We start from the raw sequence: 19,510 nt of genomic DNA, 5'->3' as shown, positions 1-19,510 counted from the left end.
TCATGATATATATGGCGCTCATGTTGTTTTTCGTCTTTCAGCTATACTCTAGCAATCGTCACCGGGTCATCGTGTCAAAGAATGTGCAGTCACATTTTCTTTACTTATTGTATTGCCAAAATATTCAAGCACGGAATTATATCCCTATAACTAATTTTCCATTCCTACTAATTATGACCATCTAAAAGTTATATTACTCTCTGATTGATTGATTTTCTTGTGGTATACGTGGTGCGGTGTTACAGTAATATTTAACCACGAATGAAGCGGCTGTGTACACAGTTTGTTTATTGAACTGCTTCTGTATCTACTTGTCTGCATATTTTACTTCTATTTGATATGCATCAAAGATCAATAAAAGTTCACACATGAAGTCGCATATATTCTGTTATTACTCTTAGATTAAACAATCCATCAACCTGTTTCAGTTGTTCTCTTATTTTAAATCAACTAAAATATACTGAACAACTGTCAGTTTGTACAGTCCATGCAAATGAAATACTAGCTTGGTTGGTTGTGAGAAGAGAAGAGGAGAGGAGAGGAGAGGAGATTTGGAATTTAACGTAGCTTTAACAATTTTCCACGATGTCTGCAGTGTGGCAGTTTATAGTGATGTCTAGCACTGAAGCATCATGCCGCAGACATGTAGCATCATGTCAAACTCAGTCTCATTATCCTGACACCAGGTCTTAACACTAACCTTTCAATGCTGGTATAACTCTGTGCCGGGGTTCGAACCCACAACTTCTCGCATCCATGGCAGACGTTCTTACCTCTTAGGAGTACGGAGCGGCCACAGAGAGAGAGGAGGTTGTCGGTCAATAATACGTATGCTGGTAATTTTACAAATATACAATACTTTTCACCTTTATGATCCTAGTTTTTTGTGAAGATGGAAACCAACTATGGAGCCTGGATTATGGTTAGCAAACTTACGAGTTATGTAGGTATAGACTGATGGTAGTGACAGACAGACAGACAGACAGATAGATGACGGGAAGCATATATTCAGCGAAAGTGTGTGTGTGTGTGTGTGTGTGTGTGTGTGTGTGTGTTTCCAATATCTAATATTAATATATGAAGTTAAAGATGCAAAGATGAGTTGAATCAAACATGAACTTTCCTTCATGGTTACCTGTAACTGTACCAAAACAAGAAAAGTTATATGTACAGAGAAGAAACCAGAAAGAAATACAGATCCCGGAGCTCTCATTCTTTATTTCTCCAAAATAGTGACTTCACACAAGATATAATTTTAAGACGGTATGAGAATATAAATGAAAAGGACAAGACTGTAAATTAAAACGAACCTATATAAAATGCAAAAAAACACTAGTGAAGTCCAACATGCAATTAAATATCACAAGCTGTGCTAACCATTGGAAGGTTGCATTCAATTTGCACAATGGGATGTACAATATGTGGGTTACTTGACAAGTCATCTTAATTCCCATATTCCACAAATGAAAGCTGAAAATGAATCAGTTATATTCTAATGAAACTATTCCAATTTGTATTGGAAATTACCTTTTGCGGAACCAAATCTCATTGTATTGTCATCACGCTCAAAAGTCACTAAGCTGAACTCACTGAACATTTTATTTTGTGTTTGAACTCGCATGTTTTCTACTTAATGTAAGCAACATTCTTCTCAGGTCACACAAATGTCCTGGATAAATCTGGAAAAAAAAGTAGTAATGCTTTTCTTTGGGACCATAGTAGTTGCAATAACCGCTGACTGACTCACTTGGTGTAATGATACGAAAGATGTCAAATAATGAGATAAGCATCGGTTTAGTTAATACAACCAACTATTAAGAGATGTTCCTTTTCCACCACTTTTCCATTACAGCTTTACATTCAACAGATCCTTATTGTAATCCTGGTTAGAAATACACATTTTCTCTGTTTCCTCTTCTACTTTCATTTCCATGTCAAGTTGCCTCAAATTTTCTTTACACAACTTGCAGGTTACTGCGGCACACATTGTATGACTGACAACAATGCTTGTTGTCCTTAGACGGTCCCTGTAAATTTGATATAAAGAATTAATTTAAATTGGAAATTGAATTAGTTGTTGTTGCTTTTGTTGTTGTAAGGTTTAACGCCATTTTTCAGCACAAGAAGACTATACATGGCGGCCAGTATAAGACTTTTACGCTTTCAAAATATTTGTATGCACAGTCTGAAACAAATTTAAAAACAAATTAGCGTTTGTCAGAATTTGAATCGGACATCAATGAAAATACATAAAATATTTCCAGTCTTTTGGGTGAGACACAGAAATACATATTGAATATCGGTATCAAACAACAGTGTAACAATTAAGGATCAAATGGGTGCGTAATGGATAGGACGCCATTATTTCCATTTAGAGAATGATCAGCTGAGAGAGGGTGACATATTGATGCTTACAAGATCCACTCCATGGCTATGAGAAGGGATACCATGTCTACTGGTAAACCGAGAGAGTTTAGGATCATGACGATAGACACAATGCTGGCACTAGGAACAGACGGGATAGCCATTGATGCAACAGTCGCCAGAATTCTAGTATAGATATGAAAATGCAATCACTTAATTAGCATCTTTTAATACCTTTAACATCGTCTTTCTGCAAGGAATAAACAGTTAGATGGATATAAGAAAATAGATTCGTTTATTAACTAAGCAAATAGACAGAGATAAATAAAAAAATAGGAATACGTGTCCACACAAGGACGCGTGCAAGAGCAACAGAGAGACAAAAGTTTGGGAGTTGGGTTTAGTGTGTCATGACGCAGTCAAACATGGGGGAATCCAAGATGGAAGACGATGACGTATGATGTAACCTGTAGTGTTGAAGTCTACAGTTCCTTGTAGAAACAAGAAATATCATTCCGGTTTTGGAAATCTGAATAAATTTTTTGCTGTCCTTGTTCAACAATTTCATATTAGCACACATATTTTCCAGGAAAAACGGAACATTAACCCTTCTGAATCCATGTAGTTTGAAATAACTCTAAACGACACAATAGTCACTTTCCAATGTAATAGCCCAAACGTGTTTCTCTAATACGATGGTTTAAACCTTGAATTTTACGCACCGGATAAGTGTCATGTGGTCATCTTTACATATAATTTAAAAAATCACGTAGCCTTTAATGCCCTTGGGAAGACCCAACCATTTTACTCTAAGAAATACAACTTTCAAAAATTGTTTACATCTTAAATCAGTTGTCCCATCATGACCACAACAAAAACCAATCATTTTAAAATAAAAATAGAACTTATTTACATGGTTGCTACTAATTTTAATCAAGATCAGGATCTAGGTCAACACCTGGTGTTTACTAAAACGAACAGCCAACGTCAGACTATTTTCTATAAAAAAAAATATAAGTTTCTAACAAACAGAACTACATCATTTTGACATATAATGAAAAATAAAAATACTTTAAAACTTACAAAAACTTAAATCAGATATAATTAAATCAAGTATAAATAACACGAATGCAAGACAACAGAGAGACATAATTTTTGGCGATGGGTTTAGTGTGTCATAACAAAGTCAAACATGGGGGTTATTTAGTGCGGGGGAAATTGTGGCCAAGCGCCTTATATACAGCGACACCACGCAAGTCAACTCCTGACTGATCAGATGGTAGCGTTCGAATCGACGCCCTTGCAGACATAGACCTGCGCACTCGCCACTGGGCCAACAGATATAATCGTGTGTATGTGTCTATATATATATATATATATATATATATATATATATATATGATGCAATGTATATATATATATACTGGGCCAACAGACATAATCGTGTGTATGTATGTATGTATATATATATATATATATATATATATATATATATATATATATATATATATATATATATATATATATGATGCAATATATATATATATATATATATATATATATATATATATATATATATATATATATATATGATGGAATGTCATGTATCAAACTACAAAGTCTACTATGCCATAGTCACATGACGCTATGTCGTGACCCCGATTAATCTGAATATTAGTAATACAAAGGAGTACTTACCCAATAAGGACGAAATCAAAAGCCGGACAGATTGTAGCAGAAAATGGATGCTGATGCCATGTAGAGACCGGAACCATTTGCACTAAGTGTTACACTAAATGGAATCACAAATCGCTTGTCTATCTTGTTTGTGTCTTCACAGGAGGCTATCATTTCTGGGATTGCTACAGCCCTAAGTAAAGATCGAACGGAACAGTTTATCAGAGGTTTTATTGAATTAAGTGGATGATAAATTAAGAAGCAGTAAATAATGCAATAATAAATTATTTCAAGTGTACTCTGGTTCATTTATTAAAATTTCTACCATCTGAAATTTCTATATGGAAATAGCTGTTAAAATCATCTGCTTTTCTGACTCAATTCGCATTATTTCAGTAGCAAAAAAAAAAGTATTCGTTTTCTCCCTTTGCATAAAATCTATTGGAGTTATTTCCCTTACTATTCCTGTACCAATCCTGTGAGAAGATGAAGAACATTAAGAACAGAGGAATGAATCAAAGCTAGAAATGATGGCAGCTGTAAGATAAATGGCAGTTCTACAATTATAAGATGGTTGGATATATTAGTACTAGTAGGATCTTTATCATTTTTTTGTTGTCAATGTTCTAATTTTGTTTGTTTGTTTCTAAAACCAGCAATGATTGTCTTGAAGAAATCGTCCATGGTTATTCATATATACCGTTCTTACCTCACAGATATACCAACTTTGTCCTCATCTATCTCCATAAAAATTTACTTTCCGTTCCGACTTATGTTCTTTATCTCGTTCTTCTTCTTCTTATTATTATTATTATTATTACAACTTCAATCCTCATCTACTACCACTACTACCAAATAATATGGAACTTGCAAGATACATCAGTAACATTGCTTGTGGCAGCGAAGGCGATGGACCAGAGTCACTCTTATCGACATGAGAAAGGCCTTTTGATTTATCCTTGCGAACGTACTCGTATTACCGCCACCACCAACACAACCACTAATAATATTTATGTTAGAGGTACCACTACTACTACGACCGCCAAGTACTACGGAACATTCCAGATAGAGAATTAACGTGTTTGTGGCAGCAAAGTCAACCATACAGGAGATCGCTATGCATACGATGAAGGCGTAGGAACTTCTTACAAAAACACTCATGCCATTATGTTCAACAACAGAACTACTACAACTACAACTATTGGTCCTGTTGTTGCTGCTGCCACCACTATTACTACTACTTGTACTACTACCATTATTACTACTACTGCTACTACCACCACTACTACTACCCCTACTATTAATACCACCGTCATCATCAACAATATTACTATTATTATTACCACTACTACTATCACAACTACTACCACTACTACTACTACTACTAGTAACAATATTATTATTGCTTCTACTATTACAACTACTAATCAAACTACCACTACCAACACTACCACCAACAATACTACTACCACTACTAATACTACTATCACTACTTACTACTACTGTTACTACCACTACAACAACAACTACTACCACCGCTAGTATTACCACTAATACTACTAATAACACTATTATTATTACTTCTACTACTATCACTACTATTACTAGCACCACCACCACCACTTTTTCTACTACTACCACCACCAATACTAGCTCAACTACCACTACTACTAATACTATTATTATTATCATTATCATTATTATTATTATTATTATTACTACTACTACTACTACTACTACTACTACCACGACTCCTACTACAACTACTACTGTCACTACTGCTACAGCTAGCATTATTAAGCTACATCCTCGATATACCAACTCACCTGCTTGTGGCAGCGAAGCCAATCACCCAGGGTCGCGCTATGGAGAGCAGATAGGCATAGGGATTTCTCTTTGTGAAAGCAAACAGTATGGCTGGCAGGACAATCAGTTACTGGATTACTATGGCAACCGCAACCGTAGCAACCACGATACCCATGGATCCGAAGACGCTAATGATGTCTGCAGTGCCCGCTATTGCCACGGCAATCAGACTTACCACGCCTATTAGTGTGGTCCTGATTCAAAATAAAATCACATCAATCTGTATTAAACGTGTAAGGTCATTTGCCTGACAGGTGGATCCCTTTAAGAATGTCTTGAAAATAAAATTATTTTGCTCAGGAAATATTTAGATGAATTATTTACTTGGGATATGTATTTCAAAATTTTGAAACTGTTGTTAATCCCAATCATAACAATTTTATGCTTTTGAGTCCTTTATTATTTCACAGGCAATCCTATATTATGTTTCAATTAGTGTTTAAAAACTTACAAAATCACAACACAGAAAATTCAAGGAGCACATTTTATCCATGTTTATTTGTCATTCAATATGAATCATAAAACTCCCGACTAAAGTATTAACTAATCTGAGGTAGCGTTTCCAACTGAACAATGCCTTTAAAAATAATTCAGTCTCTTTGGCAATATACCAACGATAACATTTTACAATATTTATATACTCACCATATGTATTCTTATGCAAATAAGAAGTGCCTGAAATAATGTACTACAAGTCAAGGATAACATACCACATAAACCACCTGACTATCACGATAACTATATCAGATGCCGAGACAAAGAAGTGTAAGAGTGGTTTCCCTTTCTCTTTCAACGTTGACGCAGCGATGCCAACAAGAGTGCAGGCGACAATCAGACCTGCAGAAACACAAGTGATTCTATACAAAATGACAACGCTTATTAGAAAGCATTCCAATCTTCGCATCATATCTTACACGAACCTAGGTTCTCAATACACGAAGTGTATCATATAGTGATGTCCTTATTTACAAGAGTTTGGAATGTGTACAGGTATTTGATAAGGCTGCTCAAATAATGCTAGGCATTTCCATTCCCACTTCTTCCATAATTCGTTTTTGTATTACCATCATCATCTTTTCTAGTGTACTTGTTTTTGTCTATACGTTAACCATCTCTGTTCAGGTATAAAAGTGTTCATTATTTAAACGTGTGGTCTTCACCGAACTACAACCTCGTTTTCGCAAGGAGAAACAACTTGATTTATAATTGTCAGACCATTCATTTTTGTTTTAAAATTCTTATATTCCATTATCGACGAATTTCTCAAAAATATTCTCTGGAATAAATTTCAGCATCTTATTAGGAGTACGTATTTAAATTCTGAAACAATACTAACATGGTAGAAGGATTTTATTCACCTTCATCGAAGTCCTCAACTTCAACAAGCCAGACGAAGCACTTACTCGAATCAAAAACGATAGAGGTTTTTGATTGGCTGAAGGATCGAGATACTAAAATGCCATAAATGATTTATTTCAAAAGAAATGAATAAATGTGATCGTTACATTTAAAGAGATAAATGACTCCAACAGTATTCGAACTAGATACCTCTAGATATAGTCCATTCACTTTATCAAGTGAGTTAATGTCAACAAAACGTACGGTGTGGGAAACTGTATATATTATCATGAAAACATTATCAGCTTAAACCGCATTCTCTGCTTAATAAAAAATAAGTAATACGTAAAGATTATAATCATTAACCCTAGTAATTTATCTTTAAAAATAAAACGTTTGCTTCTTCTGAGACAAAAAAGACCTTAAGACGTACACACTAGCGCTCTATGGTAAATGTTACGTTTGAAAAAACATAAACCGCACAATACAACATCCACGCACTCCCCTCAGCTTCAAAACTCAGACTGAACAAAAAGACATGTTGTACTTTTTTACTTCAAATTATTGCCGCAAAAAACAGTTATATTTATAGGTTGCCAATTTAAGATCTAGTTTATAAAAAAATATCCACAATGGGTTTTCTTTTTGTAAATTAAATATTCAAGTTCAAAACATGGCCTCTGTCAGGTTAAAAATACTCTTATCCTCAGCCTGGCCGTTGGACAAGATGAGAAAGACGAAAGGGGTTTACTTACTTGCTTAATCTTAGGTATGCTTTAGCAAAACCTCTCGTTATAAAAATAGCGTAGAGGCTTGCGATTGTATTCTATTATAAATCTTGGGTATGAATGCCTTGTGAGACCCCAGTTTGAAACAACGCTCGGTAGCATAACACACACATGAATTTATTCTCAAAAAATCTGATCGGAGTTGTAAATAAGTATTCAAAAGGTAGAAAAAGAACGTTCGTTCATATTCATACTAGTAAGTAAGCATGCTATATAATACAATGGTATTACTATGATTCATACTGGTAAGTAAGCATGCTATATAATACAATGGTATTACTATGATATAAGTAACTCACTTCAGGTGATGGCCACTATTACTTATCACCTATTACCGTTCAAACATATTTCGCCGCAGTTACACAACACTCAGCTCCGACAAAGTAACTGACAGTTGGATCGTCCTTAGATCGTTCATGTTACGAACTCATACCTATTATATTAGCGCTGTCTGTCTTTCCAACATTTTTCGTCAACCTTTCCACAGTATCAACTAGTATAGTGCCATTTGAAGTATTCCTTTCGACGGTCTCAGTCAGGGTGCTGTACCTGGTTTGGGTCTTTCGGAATGTAGCTTCCAATAAGTTGTCGGGGAAAAAGTCCCTAGAGTGCAATTTGATCCCTTTTAAATATATGAAAGCTGCATTTCCATTGGCTAATTCTAAGGCCATCAAAAAAGACAGTAGTAAGGTGGGGTACATTAGCCTCAATGGGAATTAGCATTACAGAGACCCCTGGGTCAGATTAGCGTCAAGGGAAATTTAACATGGAGAAAAATCGTGGGTCAGATTAGCGTCAAGGGAAATTAACATGGAGAAAAATCGTGGGACGGTTTAGCGTCAAAGGAATTTAAACAGGGTGGGACTTTATAGCGTCAAGGGAAATTGAACATGGGAATAGAGTGCGGGTCTATCTAGGGACTAGGGGAATTTAACATATGGAAATTGAACATGGTGGGTCTGTATAGCGTCAAGGGGAATTGAACATGGTGGGATTGTCTAGGGACAATGATGGTAGAGGGTCAAACACAACAGAGACAGAAACATACATACACTAGTACAAGCGTGAGATTTATATATAAAGCATTACCAAGACCTGAAATCTTGCTGGGGTGTTCAAAAATTTGCATAATTGTAATGATGCTATAAATAGCTATAATCAAGGAAATGCTCAACGACAAAATGGATGTGACTAAAAGTAACGCTAAAATGACGAAATTGTCCCAGAATTTAAAGGAAAATAAACATATCCCCGAAAATTAAGTTACAATGGTTTAGACTAAAATGGATAAAATTAGTAACTACTTACAATATCAACTTCTGTGACGATCGTGAATAAATACCTATGTATCTATAATCAGCTGAAATTCCTATGAAATCCCACTATCTATTTATAGCTCCAACTTGTGGGTTTTTCCTTTGGAAAATCCCACTATCTTTTTATAGCCTCAGCTTGAGTGACGTTCCTGTTTATGAATTCCAGTATATATGTATAGCTACAAAATGTGGAAATCCCCAAGTCGATATTTATAGTCTCAAAATTTCCAGCGTCAGTGACGTCACTGTACTGAACACTAGGGGATAAATGGCAACAGTGTTGCAAGTGGCTGCCCTGACTACGCGCTACTGTAGGTAGGTAGGTAGAGTGTACCTGATAGGGATAAAGTGAGTTTTATAGGGACAAACAGAGACCAATACACACACACACACAACATACGCGCGCAGACACACTCACACACACACACACACACACACACACACACACACACAGAGGGAAGAGGAAAAAACAAACCCCAAATATACTATCCACACTCGGGAGGAAGAAAAAAAACAACCAAATATACGATCCACACAACGTACGCGAACACACACACACACACACACACACACACACACACACACACACACACACTATAAAATGGATAAAATTAGTAACTACTTACAATATCAACTTCTGTGACGATCGTGGATAAATACCTATGTATCTATAATCAGCTGAAATTCCTATGAAATCCCACTATCTATTTATAGCTCCAACTTGTGGGTTTTTCCTTTGGAAAATCCCACTATCTTTTTATAGCCTCAGCTTGAGTGACGTTCCTGTTTATGAATTCTAGTATATATGTATAGCTACAAAATGTGGAAATCCCCAAGTCGATATTTATAGTCTCAAAATTTCCAGCGTCAGTGACGTCACTGTACTGAACACTAGGGGATAAATGGCAACAGTGTTGCAAGTGGCTGACCTGAATACGCGCTACTGTAGGTAGGTAGGTAGAGTGTATCTGATAGGGATAAAGTGAGTTTTATAGGGACAAACAGAGACCAATACACACACACACACACACACACACAACATACGCGCGCAGACACACTCACATACACACACACACACACACACACGCGCACACACACACACAAACACACACACAGAGGGAAGAGGAAAAAACAAACCCCAAATATACTATCAACACAGAAGGGAGATAATACAAACCCCAAATAAACTATCCACACAAACGTATGCGAACGCATACAAACCCAAAATATACTATCCACACAACGTCGCTAACGCATACAAACTCCAAATATGCTATCCACACTCGGGAGGAAGAAGAAAAAACAACCAAATATACGATCTACACAACGTACGCGAACACACACACACTCACACACACACACACAGAGGGAAGAGGAAAAAACAAACCCCAAATATACTATCAACACAGAAGGGAGATAATACAAACCCCAAATAAACTATCCACACAAACGTACGCGAACGCATACAAACCCCAAATACACTATCAACACAGAAGGGAGATAATACAAACCCCAAATAAACTATCCACACAAACGTACGCGAACGCATACAAACCCCAAATATACTATCCACACAACGTCGCTAACGCATACAAACCGCAAATATACTATCCACACTCGGGAGGAAGAAGAAGAAAAACAACCAAATATGCGATCTACACAACGTACGCGAACACACACACACACACACACACACACACACATACGCACACCACAGAGGGAAGAAGAAGAAAACCATTATACACTATCCACACGCAGTGAAGAAATAACCCTTTATATATATACTATCAACAGAGAGTGAAGAAAATAACCCATTATATTCCATCAACACAGAGTGAAGAAGAAAAAGTTTTTTGAAAGCACCTAAGCCCTCACCTGCAATGACCAACTCTGCCAAACACCTACACCCCACCCACCCCCACTCCCAACACTACAAAACCCATTTAACCCGTTATTTTATGGCATCAGTGTGTGATTTAGGAAACATCAAGACACAAAATGATGGACGAATAGACTGACTATTGTTTACGGACTTGCATGCCTAAAGAGCGTGCGTGAAGGAAAACATCCTTCCATTTCAATTCTAACTAAAACATGATCCAGAGGGATAGAGAGAGGTGAAAGAGCACAATTTCATAAAGTGTGAGTAAAAACAAAACACGCCATCCTTATTATACAATGTCAAGACCAAGAGACACTTACGTTTTCTTTCTGGTCTATTCTCTTTTAGAAGGTAGTATGAAATTTCACATCAGGGCCAACGCATCGGCTCACATTGTCAATTTTTCCATTTCCATGTTTTTACTGGCACAAGTTCTTCATCATCTTCAATTTCTTCTTCTTCTGAATCCCTCTTCTCTGTTTCGTCTTGTTTTTGTTTCTTCTCTTTTCTCGTAGGGCACTCTGAATTCCAGTGTCCTTTCTCCTGACAACGATATTAGGTATCTTGACTTTTGTCTCTCTTTCTTAGACGAAGCAGGTATTCTGGAGACAAATACCCATTTACCTTTGCAGATATAGCAAACTTCATTAGCACTTACACACTTTCGTATGACTCTCATCAAGTCAACGACCAAAAGAGTAAGTTTTGTTGCCACTTTCGCATGTGAATTATGCTTTCGTATGACTTTTAGCAAATATTTGACCAGCAGGTCGATCTGTGCTGACTCTTCCATCTTCTTGATCGTTTGAGAGCGGAATGAATACTCTGACGCTAAGACACTCTCCTTATATACATGGACCTGCTGCGTATGAAACCTAGTCAAATGTAATTTTGCAATAAGATGAAACGATTTCATTGAGGAAGTAAAAAGCAATGATGTACCGTATCGCCTCACACAAAACCTGAAGTTTTAGTTCAAATCCGTGTCAGCGATTTCGAAGACGACATAACTGAGCTTTAATCAATGCTCTCCAATTATGCCACAAAACCACGAGTCCTGATTCACGCCAAAAGAAATTTCGTTCGGTCCATAAAAAATAGTATCACATCTGAGAAACGCAAAAACGAACTTCCAGAAAACTGAGAACGACGGCTTACACCTACAACGTAAATGTGTGAGTTCAAGTAGTGCGTAAAACTTAGTCAAATTAGATTTTTATAGTCAAGACGAAACGATCTCTTTTCGAACAAGAAAGCAGACATCAAGCGACAATGGCGATCCGTGTCACACAACACTTTTCAAAATGTATATTATCAGAGGTTTGTTCTAGCGATCTGCACGGTTAAATTAAATGTTGATGTATTTTGCAATAAGACGGACACAATTTCCATGGGATCGCCCATGGTACGATTGTTCGTGCATTAGTTTAATTTTTAAAAATATTTTTTTTATATAAATCGCCTATAGGATAGACCCAGTAAAGCATGGCCATTCTCGTCACTGTCTGAATAGCTACTCAAGTCAATTCGAAGCGAACGCGGTAGGAAAATAAGTATAGCCAATGAAATGGCTTACAACGGGTGATGCATTGTTTTGTTCTAGGGCTGTGTGGCATAATAATCCCTATGTTCTTGCGTTGTTACCATTACAGTGCAGACAGACTGAAATGTGAACTTACAAGCCCTCTTTGTGTGTGTTGTACCATTTCCTCTTACCACATCAAAATACTGAGCGTCACAGTATTGGTTCGCGTTTTCAAGCTGACCATTTTTTTATATCTCACTTAAACATTTCGACATAAACACTCACATCGGTAGAGTCAGAACAGACGTGTTACAGTATTGAGGGGCATGTTATCTTTTCTTTTTCAAACTAATAAATTTGGGGTTTGTATGAAGTAAAGAACCGAAAGTACAGTGAAACTCAAGGATGATGACCCAATCTGTCTGTCTATTGATGCGTGTATTTACTTAAGAAGAAATATGACCGCTAAAACACAAAGAGATACGGCAAGCATGATTAGATTAAACACAACGATGTTTTCCTTCACCCCCGTGTAATTTAGAGTTTCAATCGTCTTTGAAGACAAACTTGGTCTCCTTTTGTAGGGCTTGAAATAATTTAAAAAACTGAAAAATCTTAAGCACTTTGCTATAGATAATTTCATCAACAGACCAAACAACATAAATACCGTTACAACAATAGAAAGCCTTAAATCTTCTATCAAAAAGAAATGCATGAAAAAAATTAAAGATTAACGATAACTAACCAATTAAACCGAATTTAACAAAGGCAATGACATGTGAAGAAATGCCTCTCACTTTGGAAAGGTAGGCGAATGTACTCTGTCATGCACCGTCAACTTGAAAAAAGTTATAAACAGAGAGAAATCTGAATTCAAAATTCAGTTGTTTCTTTTTCTTCAAAATTATTTCGTTTCTTTTTTTCTTTTTCTTTTTTTTTTGGAACAAATCTAAGCACTAATATAGAGTGGAAAAGGGAAAATGCACATACAAGCTTTGATATTTCTGAAAAAAGGAGGGGATATTCCTAACGTTCATAACCACCTATATATGCTTGGACTTGTCTGTGACTTATCCACAAAACAAGATATACATATTTCTGGTCAAGCTGCAAGTGTGTGCGTGTTTTTGAAAATGGTAAAAATTGGATATACAATTTTCTCGTGACACTTATAAAGTGAAGAGTCTGTGCAAGTGTCAAAAGCCAAAGTCATATAAGTTTTGTATTTTGTACGGCTTGTAAAGATTTCTACTTTAGAAAATGTGAAGTATCACAAGTTATTATCACAAACAGAAGTGGAACATAGGGGCTTGCAAGAAAGAAAATAACCCAGACAGTTGGTGTCATCAAGAGTGCTAGAGACGGTACCCGAACTTGCTTGCCTGCTTACTTGAATTAAAGTGATTTTCGCTCTAATGGAGCATGTATCACTGGTTTAATAACGCACCGCGTGATTTTTAATTACTCCTGGGGAAGGAAAGAGAGCCTCATCCCCCAGGCTTTTATGTACTCACAGATTATTTTTAAATTTAGCCACTCAGGTGTAGGACTAACTAGTCCTTAACAACCTGACTGAAAGACTTTAAACATGAGTGGGAATTGTCTCACCACACACTCATTTTTCTGTCCGAGCGTGGTAAAGGAGGAAAAAGGTGCTCAGCAAGACAGCCATGGATGTTAAGTACTCACCAAAACGCTAGCCCGTACTTATTTCAAATCAAGTCCCGTTTTTGCTAATGGACAATAAAAGGTACCAATAATGTGTTAACCACCTGTGCAATTAGTTCAAATCTAACGAGTCTGTTAAATTTCCTACTTCCTAACATATCTGTCTAATATTAGTACTTAGTGTACATAAAAATAGCCATACTGATCTTATTTTAAATTATTATGTCTAAGCGACATATACCAGTTTGGTCACTGTTGGGTTTAAAAAGTTAAGTTTGTTGTGGTGTTCCAATGGGTCAAGTTTGTTTCGAGAATAGTTTAGTCAAGGAGGGATACCAAGCCAAATATGGTTCCCTATTTAATAAAAAGCAATCTTTTGGAGCCCTAAAAAAAGTCTGTTTTTTCTGTTAGAAGGTAACACGTCTCTCTTTTGCTTTCACGTTCTTTCCCGCACTCCTAGTCTCATGATTCTTGATATCAGGAAATGCGTAGCCATGATGGGCGGTAATGTAAGCAGCGGTTTCTACCAGTTGACTGAGGGGGTATCCAGTGTAGGCTTGTCTGTAGAATTGGGGAAGAACTCTGACCCCTAATCCCCATTGAGAAGGTCTTGGTTTAAAGGTGTCTAGAGATTTGTAGGCAACGTATTGTATGGCTGTAATAAACTGCCCTGCTATGTTGACGTCATACAATGCTTGATCTAGCCCCATTTCGGTGTACTTCTCAACGAGGGTCAGCGTCCCCTCCTCCTCAATCGCCTCAATTTCCTCTTCTGGTTCTGATACTAATTCTTCAGTTGAGGTAGATAGTTTCAAATCCGCTGCTATGGTGTCTGTCGCTGTTATTGTTGTTGTGGTTGTTCTTACAGCTGAGATTGCCTGTAGTATCGGAGTGAGAAAAGAACGTAGTGCCTCCGATAATTACATTTGAGTTTGCCATACCGTTTGTGTAACATAATTGGACCTTTGTTTTGCCACCACTCTTTCCGGGACGGGTTGTTTGTTAGGTATAGTCGGCTGTTGACTAGCTGTTATTTGTGTTCTCGAGGTGGGTGGAGTGCTAACTGGCTAGGTCTGCATTTCAGGGCTACCCCATACTCTCGAAAAGAAATCATATTCCATTGCCTATGATACGTTAGTCAGTTAGAAGAAAAAATACAGAAGTGAGTCTATCAGCACATGATTTCTTTATCTTGGTTAGAAAGTGTGACTCTAAGTTGTTCGTTTCCGTCGCTTATCAAAATTTTAAAAATAGTAATGTTCTGTAAAAAGTGAGTGAGTGTTTCTTTTAGGTCTGTGCGTTTTGTTTTCTTTTGTTGGTGATAATATGGATAATGTAAGTTCGGGTACAACGAAATTTAAAGAATTAGGTCCAGAACTCGGTGTGGAGGGAAGAAATATACACAACAGCAGCGGGAGCAAAAAATGCAGACCTAGCCAGTTAGCACTCCACCCACCTCGAGAACACAAATAACAGCTAGTCAACAGCCGACTATACCTAACAAACAACCCGTCCCGGAAAGAGTGGTGGCAAAACAAAGGTCCAATTATGTTACACAAACGGTATGGCAAACTCAAATGTAATTATCGGAGGCACTACGTTCTTTTCTCACTCCGATACTACAGGCAATCTCAGCTGTAAGAACAACCACAACAACAATAACAGCGACAGACACCATAGCAGCGGATTTGAAACTATCTACCTCAACTGAAGAATTAGTATCAGAACCAGAAGAGGAAATTGAGGCGATTGAGGAGGAGGGGACGCTGACCCTCGTTGAGAAGTACACCGAAATGGGGCTAGATCAAGCATTGTATGACGTCAACATAGCAGGGCAGTTTATTACAGCCATACAATACGTTGCCTACAAATCTCTAGACACCTTTAAACCAAGACCTTCTCAATGGGGATTAGGGGTCAGAGTTCTTCCCCAATTCTACAGACAAGCCTACACTGGATACCCCCTCAGTCAACTGGTAGAAACCGCTGCTTACATTACCGCCCATCATGGCTACGCATTTCCTGATATCAAGAATCATGAGACTAGGAGTGCGGGAAAGAACGTGAAAGCAAAAGAGAGACGTGTTACCTTCTAACAGAAAAAACAGACTTTTTTTAGGGCTCCAAAAGATCGCTTTTTATTAAATAGGGAACCATATTTGGCTTGGTATCCCTCCTTGACTAAACTATTCTCGAAACAAACTTGACCCATTGGAACACCACAACAAACTTAACTTTTTAAACCCAACAGTGACCAAACTGGTATATGTCGCTTAGACATAATAATTTAAAATAAGATCAGTATGGCTATTTTTATGTACACTAAGTACTAATATTAGACAGATATGTTAGGAAGTAGGAAATTTAACAGACTCGTTAGATTTGAACTAATTGCACAGGTGGTTAACACATTATTGGTATCTTTTATTGTCCATTAGCAAAAACGGGACTTGATTTGAAATAAGTACGGGCTAGCGTTTTGGTGAGTACTTAACATCCATGGCTGTCTTGCTGAGCACCTTTTTCCTCCTTTACCACGCTCGGACAGAAAAATGAGTGTGTGGTGAGACAATTCCCACTCATGTTTAAAGTCTTTCAGTCAGGTTGTTAAGGACTAGTTAGTCCTACACCTGAGTGGCTAAATTTAAAAATAATCTGTGAGTACATAAAAGCCTGGGGGATGAGGCTCTCTTTCCTTCCCCAGGAGTAATTAAAAATCACGCGGTGCGTTATTAAACCAGTGATACATGCTCCATTAGAGCGAAAATCACTTTAATTCAAGTAAGCAGGCAAGCAAGTTCGGGTACCGTCTCTAGCACTCTTGATGACACCAACTGTCTGGGTTATTTTCTTTCTTGCAAGCCCCTATGTTCCACTTCTGTTTGTGATAATAACTTGTGATACTTCACATTTTCTAAAGTAGAAATCTTTACAAGCCGTACAAAATACAAAACTTATATGACTTTGGCTTTTGACACTTGCACAGACTCTTCACTTTATAAGTGTCACGAGAAAATTGTATATCCAATTTTTACCATTTTCAAAAACACGCACACACTTGCAGCTTGACCAGAAATATGTATATCTTGTTTTGTGGATAAGTCACAGACAAGTCCAAGCATATATAGGTGGTTATGAACGTTAGGAATATCCCCTCCTTTTTTCAGAAATATCAAAGCTTGTATGTGCATTTTCCCTTTTCCACTCTATATTAGTGCTTAGATTTGTTCCAAAAAAAAAAGAAAAAGAAAAGAAACGAAATAATTTTGAAGAAAAAGAAACAACTGAATTTTGAATTCAGATTTCTCTCTGTTTATAACTTTTTTCAAGTTGACGGTGCATGACAGAGTACATTCGCCTACCTTTCCAAAGTGAGAGGCATTTCTTCACATATCATTGCCTTTGTTAAATTCGGTTTCATTGGTTAGTTATCGTTAATCTTTAATTTTTTTCATGCATTTCTTTTTGATAGAAGATTTAAGGCTTTCTATTGTTGTAACGGTATTTATGTTGTTTGGTCTGTTGATGAAATTATCTATAGCAAAGTGCTTAAGATTTTTCAGTTTTTTAAATTATTTCAAGCCCTACAAAAGGAGACCAAGTTTGTCTTCAAAGACGATTGAAACTCTAAATTACACGGGGGTGAAGGAAAACATCGTTGTGTTTAATCTAATCATGCTTGCCGTATCTCTTTGTGTTTTAGCGGTCATATTTCTTCTTAAGTAAATACACGCATCAATAGACAGACAGATTGGGTCATCATCCTTGAGTTTCACTGTACTTTCGGTTCTTTACTTCATACAAACCCCAAATTTATTAGTTTGAAAAAGAAAAGATAACATGCCCCTCAATACTGTAACACGTCTGTTCTGACTCTACCGATGTGAGTGTTTATGTCGAAATGTTTAAGTGAGATATAAAAAAATGGTCAGCTTGAAAACGCGAACCAATACTGTGACGCTCAGTATTTTGATGTGGTAAGAGGAAATGGTACAACACACACAAAGAGGGCTTGTAAGTTCACATTTCAGTCTGTCTGCACTGTAATGGTAACAACGCAAGAACATAGGGATTATTATGCCACACAGCCCTAGAACAAAACAATGCATCACCCGTTGTAAGCCATTTCATTGGCTATACTTATTTTCCTACCGCGTTCGCTTCGAATTGACTTGAGTAGCTATTCAGACAGTGACGAGAATGGCCATGCTTTACTGGGTCTATCCTATAGGCGATTTATATAAAAAAAATATTTTTAAAAATTAAACTAATGCACGAACAATCGTACCATGGGCGATCCCATGGAAATTGTGTCCGTCTTATTGCAAAATACATCAACATTTAATTTAACCGTGCAGATCGCTAGAACAAACCTCTGATAATATACATTTTGAAAAGTGTTGTGTGACACGGATCGCCATTGTCGCTTGATGTCTGCTTTCTTGTTCGAAAAGAGATCGTTTCGTCTTGACTATAAAAATCTAATTTGACTAAGTTTTACGCACTACTTGAACTCACACATTTACGTTGTAGGTGTAAGCCGTCGTTCTCAGTTTTCTGGAAGTTCGTTTTTGCGTTTCTCAGATGTGATACTATTTTTTATGGACCGAACGAAATTTCTTTTGGCGTGAATCAGGACTCGTGGTTTTGTGGCATAATTGGAGAGCATTGATTAAAGCTCAGTTATGTCGTCTTCGAAATCGCTGACACGGATTTGAACTAAAACTTCAGGTTTTGTGTGAGGCGATACGGTACATCATTGCTTTTTACTTCCTCAATGAAATCGTTTCATCTTATTGCAAAATTACATTTGACTAGGTTTCATACGCAGCAGGTCCATGTATATAAGGAGAGTGTCTTAGCGTCAGAGTATTCATTCCGCTCTCAAACGATCAAGAAGATGGAAGAGTCAGCACAGATCGACCTGCTGGTCAAATATTTGCTAAAAGTCATACGAAAGCATAATTCACATGCGAAAGTGGCAACAAAACTTACTCTTTTGGTCGTTGATTTGATGAGAGTCATACGAAAGTGTGTAAGTGCTAATGAAGTTTGCTATATCTGCAAAGGTAAATGGGTATTTGTC

At 37.0% G+C, this 19,510-nt stretch overlaps 1 pseudogene; it reads right to left on the bottom strand.

Annotated features, from left to right (window-relative positions):
- Positions 1 to 1,829: 1,829 nt before the first annotated feature.
- LOC149800150 (excitatory amino acid transporter 1-like) lies at positions 1,830 to 8,704 on the bottom strand (annotated as a pseudogene).
- Between the last annotated feature and the right edge of the window lie 10,806 nt (positions 8,705 to 19,510).

This window comes from Sinohyriopsis cumingii, chromosome 5, assembly GCF_028554795.1.
Source record: "Sinohyriopsis cumingii isolate HCF-2022 chromosome 5, ASM2855479v2, whole genome shotgun sequence".
Taxonomy (NCBI): Eukaryota; Metazoa; Mollusca; class Bivalvia; order Unionida; family Unionidae; genus Sinohyriopsis; species Sinohyriopsis cumingii.
This window is presented reverse-complemented; position numbering and strand designations above follow the sequence as displayed.